The 15,239-nt window shown below is 37.2% G+C and overlaps 1 protein-coding gene across 2 annotated transcripts in view; it reads left to right on the top strand.

Annotated features, from left to right (window-relative positions):
* The first annotated feature begins 9,038 nt into the window (after window positions 1–9,038).
* Window positions 9,039–15,239, top strand: part of tbl1xr1a (TBL1X/Y related 1a) — a 63,353-nt gene continuing 57,152 nt past the window's right edge. The window contains exon 1 of one of the 2 annotated variants that reach the window (XM_051912172.1): window positions 9,039–9,330. The gene's annotated coding sequence lies outside the window, so the exon portion shown is untranslated. The remainder of the gene's footprint in view (window positions 9,331–15,239) is intronic. The other variant, XM_051912171.1, reaches the window with a different exon arrangement.

Here is a 15,239-nt window from a genome sequence, read left to right as displayed (position 1 = left end):
AGCGACACAACTGATGCTGGTAGATCACATGATAATGACAACATGGCAAATGTAGTACGTCTGGATTACATTCATACTACACACATGCATACTACATAGAACATAATTATTTAACCCTCACAAAGTAAGTTCTTATTCAAAATAATTACCTACTCAAGAGATTTTGGATGCAACCAGCAATTTTTTTTCCCACATGTACCCTTAAAGGGTCATGAAACCTTTAAGGGTACATGACCCTTTAAGGGTCTAGATAGTTTAACGACGGGGAAAATGGTCGGCACGCCTGGCGCATGGTCTAAAAGGGTTGTCCCTATTCTCTTAATGAGTCATGGGTGTATTTTGGGTGTAACGTGCAATAAACCAGTCAGATTCTCATCTCCTATTCCCTTTTAAAGCTAGTTGCGCTTGCGCCATGGCGGATTTGCTATTTACATGGCAGAATTTGCAGGCGGAAAAACTGAACTCTCCTCTAGCGAGGAAACGGATCTGCTCGTGTGCGAAGTTAAAGTGTGCGAGCAGACCATCTACGGGACAAGTCGGATTTCACCAAAGCATTTTTATCTTTACGCACACAATAATAATGTTTTACATTGTAATCCTTTTATTTTTAAGATTTGGCATGTTTGTGTCCTGCTGCGCATCCCTGTGTGTGTGTAATAAGCAGAGTGTACACATGTTGTGCACCCAATTATAGACGCATATTACTAACACACTCTTTAAATAACCAAAAAAAATAATAGTCTATTTCAGTTGCCTCAAAATAGCAACGCGCCAACAATGCGCCTGAACAAACATCGTTTTCAGACCAGCACGCCCATGGGCAATGGGTGCAAATGCATTTGTTATTTAAACAACGTGGCGCAGGACATGAAAATGATAACTGCGTCTGGCTGAAACTAGCAAAAAACACTTGCGTCGCGCCTGGCGCCGCATTGTGCCGGGTGTATGATAGGACCCATAAATTTAACCAACAAGTGGAAATTGGTTATTTTTGCATTTTTCTGAGCATTTTCATTCTTCCGGGTTGAAAAACAAATTCGCAGCAACGTCACGGAATCTGACATAGAAGCATGCCTCTGGAGTGTGCAATTGGCAGCTGGAGCTGGAGAGGCACGAATCTACGTCATCCAGTTCTGAGCACGTCGTAAATATAATGCAGAGACTGTAATCAAAATCTCACAAGAAAAGTCAACAGTCTATCTAGTTCTGTTTACCAAAAATTCAGTTTGGAATCAAAACCTTTCTATCTAATTCTGTTTCCCATGTTTACCAATGTGCTATTTGCTCTGCCAATCAAATTCGAGAACCGGAACTAACTGTTGTATAATAAAATCTTGTATTCAGGTCAGTGAAAAAAATACAAAAATAACATTAATTAAACATTATGATTTATGTCAATTGCTCTGTACAGTCAAAATAAGCAAAACATAAGTGAGAAATCCGCTGTGTTTCTGTCTCACAACAAAACATACTCTCACTCCCCTCCCCCACCCTGTCTGCGGTTACAGACAATGAATTTTTTTTTTTTTAAGTTGTCAAGTTCCCTGGCAATTTTGTCCCAGCAGCCTTTGCATTTAGGTAACAATGTTACATAAACAAGCTTCCCAGTTCAATTCTGGCCACGATCATAAAAGTAGGTCAGTGATAATCTTGAGCTGTTATGACACAACATATTTCCTGTGGCCATGATAACGCTAGTTGAAGCCAAGAATATTTCACAAAAACATTGTTTATTGATGCGTACAGTTCCTTTATTTGGTAACGTTCCATCATATTTCAAAATGATGCAATGCACTTTTGTGAAACTTCAAGGTCGATGCTAGAATCGCATGCATTTGTACCCATAACCAAGCTGCATATTTGAACTGTCACATGGTGTTTGAGAAAACGTACTGCCTGTTTTATCTGCAAATTATGGTTGCTATAAATTAACTGATCTTGCGCCCTGAGGCAATTCACCCGCCACAGGATTATTGGACCAGTCAAAATGATACCACATGTAAAATGTGAAGGTCAGGAAGTAAGTCCACAAACAGCATGCTGAAACAAAAGCTTACACTCTTTTCCTGTTTCATCTCATTTTTTTAATCCATACCTGCTCCTTAAACAAAGGTGATATGCTTTTAGTAGATAGCTGGTCTGAGAGCACCAGAGTAATATACAAACCAATGATGATGTCAGCTTGTTATTGACTTTCCAAGTCTGAATGACTGAGCAAAGGAGAGGGGGTGGGGTGGAATCTATTGCAGGCAATGCCCAGCCAGGCAAAAATGAGTTGACAAGCCAGTGTGGGGGATGGGTGGGATTCTGCAGAGTCTCACAGCCCCAGACATCATCTCTAACTGTAGCTGTGCTGCTTCTCTAGTTTACAGCGCGCTCGCCCCATTTTTCTGATGTAAACTGAATTAGGACGGCAAGGAGGGGCCGCCATCGCAGGCGACGGAGGAATATATTTGCATTTTCAATGACAGAAGTACGTTTTGACTTCCAGAAAATGCATTGTTTGAATTCTGAAGGGGATTTTAAAGAAAGTAGGAGGTAAAGATGTGAAATCTGGATTTAAAAAGTGGAGAATTATGCAAGGTTTTTCAACAGGAAATACTTTTCAGTGTCTGCCAAAACCGCAGGCCTGCCTTAGACAGTATAAATAACAGGAGGGAAGGGGTGGGGAAGATTTAACATTTGTGCCCAGCCCCCACCATGCCACACACACAGAAATACGCTAATGGTGCTCTGTAAAATATTACACATACCAGCCATTATGAGTAACTTATGGCTGATGGGGGTGTAATTCTTTCTGTAATATTAATGCGATATATCTCGGAAATGGGACATGTGAGTGTTTGAGTGGAATTTTTTTTTATGATGCTGTATTTGTGTTACTGCCATTTTGAGGGGAAATGACTGCAGAGACTACTGCAGTAACAGCATGTGCTAAAACAGTGAAAATATCAATTATAGAGAATATATAAAGTAAATATGAAATGTTATGGTTGATGTAAATAAAAATGGATTTATATAGAGAATTTTTCTATTAATCATTTGCTAAAATGTTTTAGTAGCCTAAATTTCTACGGAAATTAATTGGAATAGCTACCATTTACATTTATTCATTTACCTAATATTTTTTAAGTATATTTTGGTCTCTCTCTCTCTCTCTCTCTCTCTCTATATATATATATATATATATATATATAAAATACACACACACACACACAATATCTATACAATAGATGCCGTTTACACTAAGTGAAAATAGCGATATATTCTATTTACACCATATAAAAGTAGCAGTTTTTTGCAATAAGTGCAAATAGTTGTTAGATGCTATACTTATAAATAGTGGCAGATAAATACCTCAGTATTATAAAAGAAATACCTCAGTATTGTTGTACATTTACAGGATGCAATAATAACATAAAGTGTAAATTACTATTAAAATTATTGAATGGATGTCACCTTATTCGGACAATAAAGCCCTACACCTACTCCCAACCCTATAAATACTTTATTATTAAACACTCATTAGACACTTTATTTCCACTTTTCAAATATTTTCTTCATTTTTATTAAAAATAAGTGCCTTTCTAATCTGATATGTGATGGTAAAAGGGAGAAAAGCAAGTTCGGCAAAAGGTGGATTCAAACTCGGGTCGAATGTGTCAAAAGCTGCTTCCCTACGCCATGCTCCCTACAGCCTACGCCACAACAGACAGTGAGTAGTGCACGTCTTTTTTTAATCTTGTGTGGCCCAACCAGACATTGGTGGGTGGAGTTAGTGTAAATAGTCTTTGCCAACAAGATAATCTGAACTAGATTTTGGCACAAATTTGGTAGTTTGGTCATTTGGTAGAAGCTAGCAAAATTAGACAGACAGTCTGCATAGCATCATTGAAAACCATGGACAAAACCACCCACAGAAAAGGGAAATACTACCTAGACTAAAGTAAATACAGGTTTTCAATGAGAATAAATGTTGTTTGTAATGACCACAATGTGTTTTGTGTGGTGAATTATAGGCTGCAGAGAGCATACAACCAAAATTTAGAAACAAAAATCTTAATAATTGGGTCTTATGTGGTTTATAGTAGCCTAATATTAATGCTAATAATATTATATTTTTGTTTACTTATTTGCAATAAATCAGTAGCTTGTTGTATAACCATTTGTCTTCTGAGGATCACTACATTAACGTGTATATTAACACTTCATTCTATAAATTTCTGTGCATTACTTTCATTAAAAGATAATTGCCTTTTTTAAAGCAAACAGAGGTGGTCAGTGTGCTAGAGAACTATAAGAGAGTGGTTCTTGTGTCAAAGTACCATTATAATCTTGTCTTTGTTAGTGTTTTGTCTCCATGATAATGAACCACAATTCTCAAAATAACAGTGAACGATATCTAATTCCCAGCATGTTCTTTTGTTTTAATGTTCTTATGTTATGTCTGTTTTAAAATGTTCGAATTTGTAGTTTTTACCTGCAGGGATTTAATTTAGTATTTCAAAATCGACTATTGTCTCTTTTTGTTTTGATTTTGCTGCCCTTGGCAATGTACGTTCCTGAAAAAAATGACTTTTTTGTTTCAGCAGGTGGATTTGAGCCATATAAAGTGCTATTTCTATTGTAGACTTTTAATAAAACCTTTAATAAACCTGTCAGTGTGCTTTTGAGGCCTGGAAAGACTTCAACTATTGTCAAATGCTGACTTTTGGCACCTTCTAACCCCCTAATCAGGCTTGTGCGAGGAGCTTTTTTGTCCCACGGTGACAAGCTTTCATTGCTTTCACATTTCCATTGGGCAACAACTAGTTTGCGGGGGAAAGAACATACCACGCACACACCTTTAACCAAAACAGCCTTTCTGGTCCAAACATGCATTTTAATTATAGATGCTCCTGGGCAGCACACCCACACACACAGATTTGTTTAATATTCACTAATCTCTCCTGCCTTTGCCTCCCACGTTGTATACACTAATGGCTACTGAAGCCTGCAGTCCCTGAGCCAGAGCCCTACACTAAACACTGACACCCATCCTCTCCCTGCTTTGTTTCCAACAGCTCACCGAGGAGTTTCTTTTGTGCCACGCTCCGAACAATCGCTCTTGATCCAGCCTCCCTGTCTTTCTCTCCTCCTGAATCCTGTGAAATTTATCAGTGTCCCTTGTGAGGGAGGACCAGATGGCTGCCCTGCTCTTGTTTTCAAGGCTTCGGATGCAGCTTTGTTTGTTAGCGCAACCATTGAAACTTCAGCCATGGGAGAGAGTCCCAGTCTCCATCTTGTTGTCTGCAGCTCCACAGCTGGATCCATGATTGACTAATTATATTTTATGATGCCGAATGTGTATGTGGTTGTTTAGAATTGATGTTTTGGAGAACATATAATTAATATTATTGTGAAATTGCGAGAAATATTAATTATTATTTTAATTAGTTTATATACCATCATTGTTTACTGATAAAAAGTTGGAGAAGGAGAATGAATATCCAATTTAAAAACCAACTAAATTGAGTTCAGGCACAAACTGATGGATGGATGGATGGATGAAGTAACCCCAACCCTTTCAAAGGGAAAATGTGTTTGGCATTTAGTAGGGGTGTGTGGAAATCAATATTTAAGAGTACTGCAATATTTTACTTAAAGGGATAGTTCACCCCAAAATGAAAATTTGATGTTTATCTGCTTACCCCCAGGGCATCCTCATGGTGATCTCTGCTTGCCCTGGGGGTAAGCAGATAAAAATCAAATTTTCATTTTGGGGTGAACTATCCCTTTAATGCAGCTATATCAATATTCTCAATCCCTGTTTCCAAATATGCTTACTTCCATAAAATATAGTTTGGAAAACAGTATATGAGCCAAGTAATATGTCCAAATTCATAGTATTCATAAAACAGTAAAGAAAAGTACCTACACTCTTAAAAAGGTTCAAAAAGGGAATTTTCACATCAATGCCATTGAAGAACCACCCCAAAGAACACTTCGATGAATAGTTCTTAAAATAACCTCTTTTTTCTTAGTGCAAAGAACATTTTAATATTCTAAAGAACCCTTTTTTTTCCACTATAATGAACCTTTTGTGCTATGGAAATGTTTTATGGATGTTAAAGGTTGGAACCATCAATGCGGCAACCCATATGTCTCATTGGGGATGAAGAGGATTAATGGAACCATCAATGCCAATAGAGTGCAACAGTCGGGTTCCGGAAGTATAAACTCCATTAATTTTCTCCATATGGAAATTGATTTTGAATGATAACTTATAAACCTTTAAAGACAGACCTACTGTGAGCTACGAGGTTGTTAATCCATGGTATTTGCTTCTGCTGAAGCCGTCAGGCTGCATTAATTCAGCTTTTTTTTTTTTTTAAATAATCGTGTTACTGGTGGAAAAACTACATTACCCATGATGCTGTACAGAAAACTACACCAATCAGAGTTAAAAAAGCAACATTCTCCAAAACAGCTCTTTAGCTCACTCCCAGGAAGCACTGTGAATGATCAAGTCGATCTCCGTATGCTCTCAAAATACTGAATGTTTGCATATATAAATATATATATATATTATACGAATAATCACCATTCGTAAATTAGTATTAGTACACTTTTTATATTTTTCCTTTGTTTATAATTTGATTATGCTGTTCGCAATGCTTCATGGGATTGTAGTTCTTTCCCTCACTAAAAGCGTTAAGTACACAGTCTTGTACCTTTGTCTTTTTGTCCGATTTTCAAAACTTTTTTGCTTCTAATCAAAATTTTGTAGTGTTGCGATTCACCTCGTAGCTGATTTGCTTTGTTCATGGCTTACAACTCTTTAACGAAGACAATTTTAAAATCCCTACGGGAAAAATAAAATACTTCCAGAAACCAACGCTGCTGAAAAAGGGGGCAGGCACAGTTGTACTCTATAAAGAACCTTCATTTTTAAGAGTGTACTACTTCATGGTGAGATTCTGAAGAGCGCATCCACTGGACACTTTACTGTCCCATGAGGCCATGGGAGTGCATTTGTGAATAGCAGTGAAGCGACATAACTGACACCATAGGTCACATGACAGTGACAACATGGTGGATGCAGCATGTCTGAATTTCATTCATACAACACACATTCATACTATATTTTCTTTTAACAGTCACGAAGCAAGTGTTAAACCAAATGTAGTACCTACTATACAGAATGCGATTTTTTTGAATATTTTTAGCTGGCGATTCAGTTAAACAACCTAATTTCCTCATCTAGTATAAAGTGATTTTTTTTTTTTTTTTTTTTTTTGTGATAAACAAATGTTCAAGAAAGGAGAAAAGGCGAAAGGACAAGAGAAGGTAGGAGGAGAGAGTCTTCTGTTAAAGGCTTTTACACACTTCGAGGTTTGATAAGATTACAGCCAAACACACACAAACCCTCCACCCTAAACACTGTGATTGTGTAAGACACAGAAGGAGAGTAAGAAGTGAGTGACAACAGGGCCAAAGAACACAATGGCTGTATTTAAAACCAGCCTTTCTGGCCAGTGACTCAATGATTTAACAGACAGCGTTTTTGTATAAAAGCTTACACAAGCTTCCAAGGCGCCATAACGTCATGTGTTGTGATCTACAAACAATTCAAATCAGCTTTAGCAATAACCAATTGTATGTTTAATGAATTCAAGTTATGTTTAATGTGTAAAAAACTGATATGTTTATTATTCTTTTTACATAAACTGCAGAAACTGTCTGTGCTGCCTTCAAAAACCAACCAGATGAAGGCAACTTGAAGCTTTCTCTGTGTACTGCCAGCATTTTTCAGACACGGCCAACATGATTGCTATGGCAACCAAATTCATTTTACATCTGGTCATGTGATTAATCGAATAATCATATAATCGTGACATTTAACATTTATTTTGGAGGCAACCTCACCCCTCCCCCACCCTATATACCACATAACAAGGATTAATTCTGTGTTCATGTCTTGAATTACTGTAATCACAAGATTCTACTCAGAGCTGTTCATTCTCAGACTCAGAAATTATTTGTTACTATGGCAACACTCATAATGCCAAAATGGAACCATGTGTGGCTTTGTTATTAATGACAGCAAAATATTTAATGGCTACATTTTGTTAGCTCACCTCTAAATGTTTGTGCAACATGTTTAAGAACAAAAAAGCACAACAGGTAATAGTGGCTGGAATAAAATAGTATATCAAACAGAAATATGTGTACCGAACAACCTTTAACTGTTAAGGCTGCTGCCATTTTGGTGCAATCCCTTATGAAAATTAACCATGGTTTTGTCATAGTTAAACTATGTTTTTTGGCGTATTGACTACCATTTGTATAACCACAACAAAACCATAGTTAAACTATGTTTGTTTTGTAGCAAAATCATGGTTAGTTCATGGTTACCATGGAATTACTACAATAACCATGTTTTTTTAAAAAAAAGTTTTTATTCGTAGTAAAACCATGGTTAAATTTCGGTCAATTTAATTATTAATTATAAGTTTGGCGAAAAACGTAAACTTTATTTATTGCTTGATTGATTGACATTTTAAGAACATGTAATTATGGTAATTCTGACATGACATGAACATACCAAAAAGCTGCCTTTACATGCTAGCGAAATTATCTAAATTCAAAGTTACCGAAAAAAAGTAACGTTACATGAAAACAAATAACCGTCATTGTAATTGTGACTACAAAAATGGCCAATTAAGCACATTACATTTTAAATATTTAAGTAAAATATTATGTGAAAAAAACATTAAAATGACATCACGATAATATCACAATAATGTTTAGTAGAATCCTATTTTATTATTACAATATACAAATCTCACCATTTATGTGTCAGAAAAAGTCCCGTAGATTATGGGAGGGATAATACTCGCTTAAATTATACACCTCTGCCGCAGTTTAAGCTAACATCCCGATTAAGATGGAACGAACAGGCATGTTATTGCGATATTCCTTTTCAGTTTCAACAAAGCTGCAGAGACAACCGCCCAGGCCTCCCCCATTTTCGCCTGGAAGGTCACCTCTCCAGTGTTTGAGTGTCTGAAGCCGTTGGCTGCTCCTGAACCGTTTGGCTCTTTCTCCACTAGCAAACAGCCCCACAATGTACCTCAATCGCTCTTAAATCTATTTTTAAACGATTTTATTCCGCTCCACACCGATGCGAACGGGACCGGACGCTTCTTTGGGAATTTATCTGACGATCTGTCGCCTCAAAGCAGCTTTATAACGCGTTGTTTGAGCACTATTTGACAAAATAGTCGAGGAGGAGGAAATTCCACACAAGCATTGAAAGGCAGTCCTCGCGCTCATCCGGGTATTTAAGTGAGTGTTTTCTTAATTTTTACTCGTTATATTGATAATATAGCAGCATATGCACGTTAATGTACCTCTGTGTGTTTTAATGATAATATATAGTGATTTATAATTTGGCAAGGGCATTTCTTTTGGAGGATCTGACTGTGTGGGGGATGGGCAGCTGTGTGTGTGTGTGTGTGTGTGTATATGTGTGTGCGTGTGCGCGCGTAAATGCAGCACCACTTCAGATTGTTTGGTAGTTCAGATGTGTGCGAAAGATAATTTCATAAGACATTACTATATAATTCTGACATTATTTTCAGTAAATTATACATTACATTTAATTCTTTGTATCTGGTGTTGTATTATTTATTGGTGTATTTTAATATAATTTTAGTTTCTTTTTAACATATATTCTGAAGTGCATCATACAATCTACTAAGCTGATGTTCTCATAAATACACTTATGTTATTCTGCAAAAGTGATGCACCTCTTGAAAACACTTGTGATAATTTGTGAGTTACAGTCTTTTGCTCTTTATTTAAAGACATTATTTGAACGTAATGTAAATTATAATCAATGTTTATAATAACTCTACATAAGGATCAGCACGAGCACATGACAGTGTTGTGGGCAATGCACTAACTCTATGAGAGTGGGGGAGGGGAGCTCAACTCACATTCAGTGTTTGGACAAACAAGAGTGTGTTTTGAATGACAGGATCATGAATTTATAATTATTTACATGTAAAGTGATATTTCGTAGTATGCACACTGATTATATACACTGTCAAATCATGTAATGCATATGACAGCAATTGACTCCAAGATAAGGTATGACTTGTGGCTTATTTTTATTTATATTAGTCATTTAAAAAGTGCAGTTGTATTTTGAGTGTAAGAAGCTGATCTATATAAGAAAAATGTGTGTGCTTGTGATATTTGGATCATAGTGTTCAGTCTACTGTGGGGGTGGGGAGCTCTGTAATGTGTGTGTGTGTGTGTGTGTGTGTGTGTGTGTGTGTGTATAATCTGAAGGCCATGTGTGTCGGAAACTCCCATTGTAATGGCTCACATGTAACATATTTAGATCACCAACCCCTAAAGTCATTTAGTAATTGGTGTTAGGTTAACCTAGCTAATTTTTACACAACCTCCTCCAAAATTAGGACTGTAATAAATAACAGAGTAAAAATACAAATAAAGCTTTTTAAATTATAAGTACATTCTGTCTTAGATTCTTTGAGTAGTCTGAGTCTTTGTTTGAAATCTGCGTCTCTCTCTAAGTGGAAGAGTGGCACGGTTATGTAACTTGTGCCTGAGAGTGGATTGAAGCAAGATGTGGGGGATGGGACAGACAGATCTGATCTATTGCGCTTTTTTTTCCCTCTTCCCTTCCCCCCTCTTTCCCTTATTGAGCAGAATCGCAGTGGGCCAGCCGACGTGTTGAAACGTGACGTTTGTGTCTGTGCTCTGTTGCGGTGCCGTTGACCCTGTTTCTCTTGAGCCTCAAGGTTGAGATGAGATGGGCAGATGGTGGTGTGAGTTTGAAAATGCCTGCCATGGTCTGTGCTTTCTTGAACAAGGCCTGTGTTATTTTCTGCAAGGTCACTGAGGAACACTGTTGCTGTAACTGTTGTGTAGTTATGCAATTCGATAAAGTAATAATACTGTAATTGACCATAAACAGACTGGTTATATCTAAAGTGGATTTTTAACTCTAGAAAGTCTGCATCCACTCTGCGTTTTTCGTAAAAATTAGTTTGAACTGTAGCCGTTTTTTTTTTTTTTTTTTTTTTTTTTTAGCAGTTGGTCACACACAGTGATTGCATCAAACATGGTGGGAAACTAGTAAACAAACTCAATTTGGCATCATTATCTCTTTGGTTTCTGTGAACAATTGTCCTAGGAGACGCTGTAGTGTTGCTGCATTGGTTGTTTAACGTGGAATTAAAGAGTTTGAGTCAAGTTAAAATGATTCAGGTCTGTTTCTTGAATGATTTGTCAATTATATGGTTGGTTGCCTGCTATCAGATCTGTCAATCACATGCTGTGTTTGAAGTAACACTGTACTGCAGACTTCTGCATTAATATATTCACTAGGGGTGTAACAGTATATCGTGTGACAATATATCACAATACAAAAATGCAACAATATGTATTGTGTATTGTTCACCCAAAATGAAAATTACTGTGTGAGGGGAAAAAAAAATCAAGTTTATAGAGTTTTAGTGTCAGTACTACATTGAACTACTATATATAATTTTGAATATAATGTGTAATAATGCAATGGGGCAAAATTTTTGGGTCCTGATAATGCCAAATGTCTTGTGTTACCAGTAAAAAGTGGCTCACATTATTTTAAATATATCTAGTCAATGACAGAGTGCAAGCATATTTACATTTTTCTGTATTTTCAGCTTCAGAATCATGAATATTTTTATTCTGGTATCACTATTGTCCTGTGTATTAGGTTATCATTGGGTCCAAGCCTATTCATTTCCATCCCAATGTAATACCAAGTTTAGCATTTTAATCAACAGTTAATTTTTTGTTAACCTTATCCCATATGTCTTGAAGTATCGCAATAATATCGTATCGTGAGTTCAGTATCGTGATATGTATCAAATCGTGACATTCGATACATGTTTTTGTTTCAGTTAAAATAACTGGAAGTGACTGACACTGGATGCCTTGCACATTCAAGTTAAAAATGAATGGCCATGTCTGCTCTTGCGTTAAAAATGAGGTAAATACTGTAGAATGCAAATTAGCTTTGAAATGTGACAAAATAGTATGTTGTTCTATTTACAGTAGGGTTGTCACAATACAAAAAGTTTAGTAGTGGATACATAGATACTTTTTTTTTTTCCCAACCTGTGAATTTGTGGTTGTTAAAAACTGACAGGCAATTTTAGTAAAAATATTACGTTTTCGAAAAAAGCTAGCTAATTCTTTCAGACTTAAATTCTCTCCATTTTGCTAAACATATTGAAATGTAAAAGACACAATACGGGTTTTCACACTGTGCTTAACCCCGGGTTATCATCTTTCTAAACCCCTTTTTAAACCCTGGTTAGCGTTTCATACTTGTAATTTAGAAGCGGGGTTAAGAAACAGTAGTCCAGAGCAGGGTTAGCATCTCTGTTGTGCTGTTAACCCCACATTGTAGTGCCAACCGTGTACAGTGTGAAACAACCCTGTGTTACAATGTTACAACTAGATGCTTAAAACAACGACAACCAGTCGTGTCACGTGTGCTTTATATTCGCGTGCTTTGGGCAGTCACGGAAACACCATGTCAGTGTTGTTTCAGCATTTGAGGGGGAAAATGTCAAACGGTGATGGAAAATGCGTCAATTGGAGAGAAGAAGAGACAGTTTCATTCTTACCTTTTATAGTCTGAAAAGTCCATTCAGAAAAAAACTTGACAGTACAGTCGGCAGTGCGTGTAATATGAAGAGCAGGTTGTGTGTGCCGTTCGTCAAATCAATGACCCTGACGTCGCAAATATGCAAACAAGGACATTAACCCGTGGTTTAGGAATGCACAGTGAAACGTCAGCACGTGAATACACAGTATTAATTGTTAACCCTGGGTAAAGTAAGAGCAGTGTGAAACATGAAGCAAAATAACTCATGATTCTGTTTACCCAGGGTTTAGAATGACCCAGGGTTAACTATTTCAAGTGTGAAAGGCCCTAATGGTTGAGCAAAAAGTGTTTTTACATACATCCCCTTTAAAGCACCATTTTTACATCTATATGCATTCAGATTGAAGTCTTTTGCTGTTGTATCAGGTCTTATAATGTTTTTGAGCGTCCACCATGAGTGTTGCATTTTTAAGTTTGGACCCCTAAGGCCCCTGTATTCTGCACCATTCTGTTGTGTGCCATCCAGCTGAAGCCAGCTTAATAGTTCAGGGCTTTCTTATGACTGATTTGTCAACGAATTATTCGGATGACCCATTTACTAGTTGTTTTTGAAATTATATGAATAATGCATAGTATGCAAATATGTATAAAATGATTTGCAAAAATGCTTTTTTTCAAACAGGTAATCTAATAATAAGGTTATCCATCTCTCATTGTTTGGACAGGCCGACACTTCTCAGGGGAGTCAGCCATCGAATGGCTTACTTATAGTTGTCTCTAAATATGAGTTTCGTATAGAAGGAAGTATAAAAAAATGGCATCACCTTTAAAGTGCAGTTAACGTGGAATTTGACACCTAATCTGATGAAGCCTTTTTCAGCATCTCGTCTATCTGGGTTATCATGGCTCATGTTGTGGATCGTGTGTGTGTGTGTGTGTGTGTTTGGGGGAAAGAGGCATCTCGCTGTAGGCGTGCAGGACGGTCCCTGGTGTGATTGACTTCACCATGGTCAGCTTCCCTCTGAATGATTCCCAGAAACTGCTTGCTGACTAAATTTAGATATCAGTTACAGCGAGTTCAAATGTGCTGTTATACATAGTTTTGCAGTGTTGTGAAAGCATAAAAAAAATAGCCCAGCACATTTCATAATTCAGGCTAAGGAGAAATACAGTCTGAAGGATAAGTTTAATTAATGACATACAGGGCTGCATATTGAATAAATAATGACAGTCTTTTAATAGTACTAATCATATAAATAATAATACATTTTTATTTATATAATGCTTTTTTAAGGTACTCAAAGACGCTTTACAAAAGATAAAAATATCAAAAGCATGGTGTAAGTTTTGGGTGGGACTATCTGTGCATGCAACCAAACAAAGATAGGGTAAGTGTTCGGGAAACCTGTTTGGACACAGTCATTATTGACGCAATTGCATTTGAAGATGCTAGTGGCGCTGAAATTACGCAATTTATCTTTTTAAAGAAATCGTAAACATCAGTTTATCCTGTAAACCATTTAGCGACCCTAAAATGATGACTCGTTTACTAACTAGCACAGATATGAGGAAGTAAAAGCTTTCAGATGTGGTTTTACGCAACTAGAATATGATCCACAGTAATGAATCTTGTCTTCATTATGTTGTCTGACCTCTGGCTGTTTACCTTTCTCTGTGTTGACTCAGGTTCTGTGAAACACAGATGTGACAGTAAGTGGAAGTAAAATTTCAGAAAGCGAGTTCCTCTTTTCTTTGCCAACGAGTAACACGGGTCACTTGTTTTCTTATAGTGTGTCTCTGTTTCTCAGATTATTTCATGATAAATCTGCAGTAGGATGATCTCCTACCTCCTTTTTGCTCATCTTTCATCTGTGTGGTAGCCTTTTAGGACGTTTATTAGGGATGACCTAATATAACATTTCTGTGCAGATAACTGTTGTGCAACAGCTTATTTACATATTTTGTGTTAGGGTAGCGTTCATCTGACAGGTCCTTGGGGCAGTCATATATCAAATTATGTTGGTTTTCTTACCCAGATTAAAGAGAGCTGAAACTTGCAGACCGGTTGTTGATGTGCTCAGCTGTGGTGGTGTTTGGGGGATGGGCGTACTCCTGACCCGTGCTTTAGCTGTTCATTTGTCTCTTCCTGCTCTCTGACAGACTAATGAAACCTCTGTAGCTCCCTTCCCCCTACCCACACAGCCGCATACTTTTGTTGTGTGTGACCTGAAGGTCAAGTTCAGCATGTAAATTTGCAGCAGTCCCAAGTGCTCTTCCTAGTATAAAGGGCACATGTTGTTTGAGAATTATGGAAACATTTAAAGGCATGACAGTTGTCAGGAAACTTTTACAGTTCACCTTATGTGACATTGATGGAGTGAACGTCAGCATATCTGTTGAGCGTGTGAACGCAATGGCCTGTCAGAGGTGCTAGTAAGCAGGTTAGTCAGAATCTGTTTAACACTGCTAAAAAGGTTTGGTTGTGTTCAACAAGAGCCGCAAACTTGTGAATCCTTTTGTTCAGGGCCTAAAGTTAACTTTTTGCCACACTTGCCAATGGGCG

Source organism: Ctenopharyngodon idella, chromosome 11 (genome assembly GCF_019924925.1).
Source record: "Ctenopharyngodon idella isolate HZGC_01 chromosome 11, HZGC01, whole genome shotgun sequence".
NCBI classification, from domain to species: Eukaryota; Metazoa; Chordata; class Actinopteri; order Cypriniformes; family Xenocyprididae; genus Ctenopharyngodon; species Ctenopharyngodon idella.
This window is presented reverse-complemented; position numbering and strand designations above follow the sequence as displayed.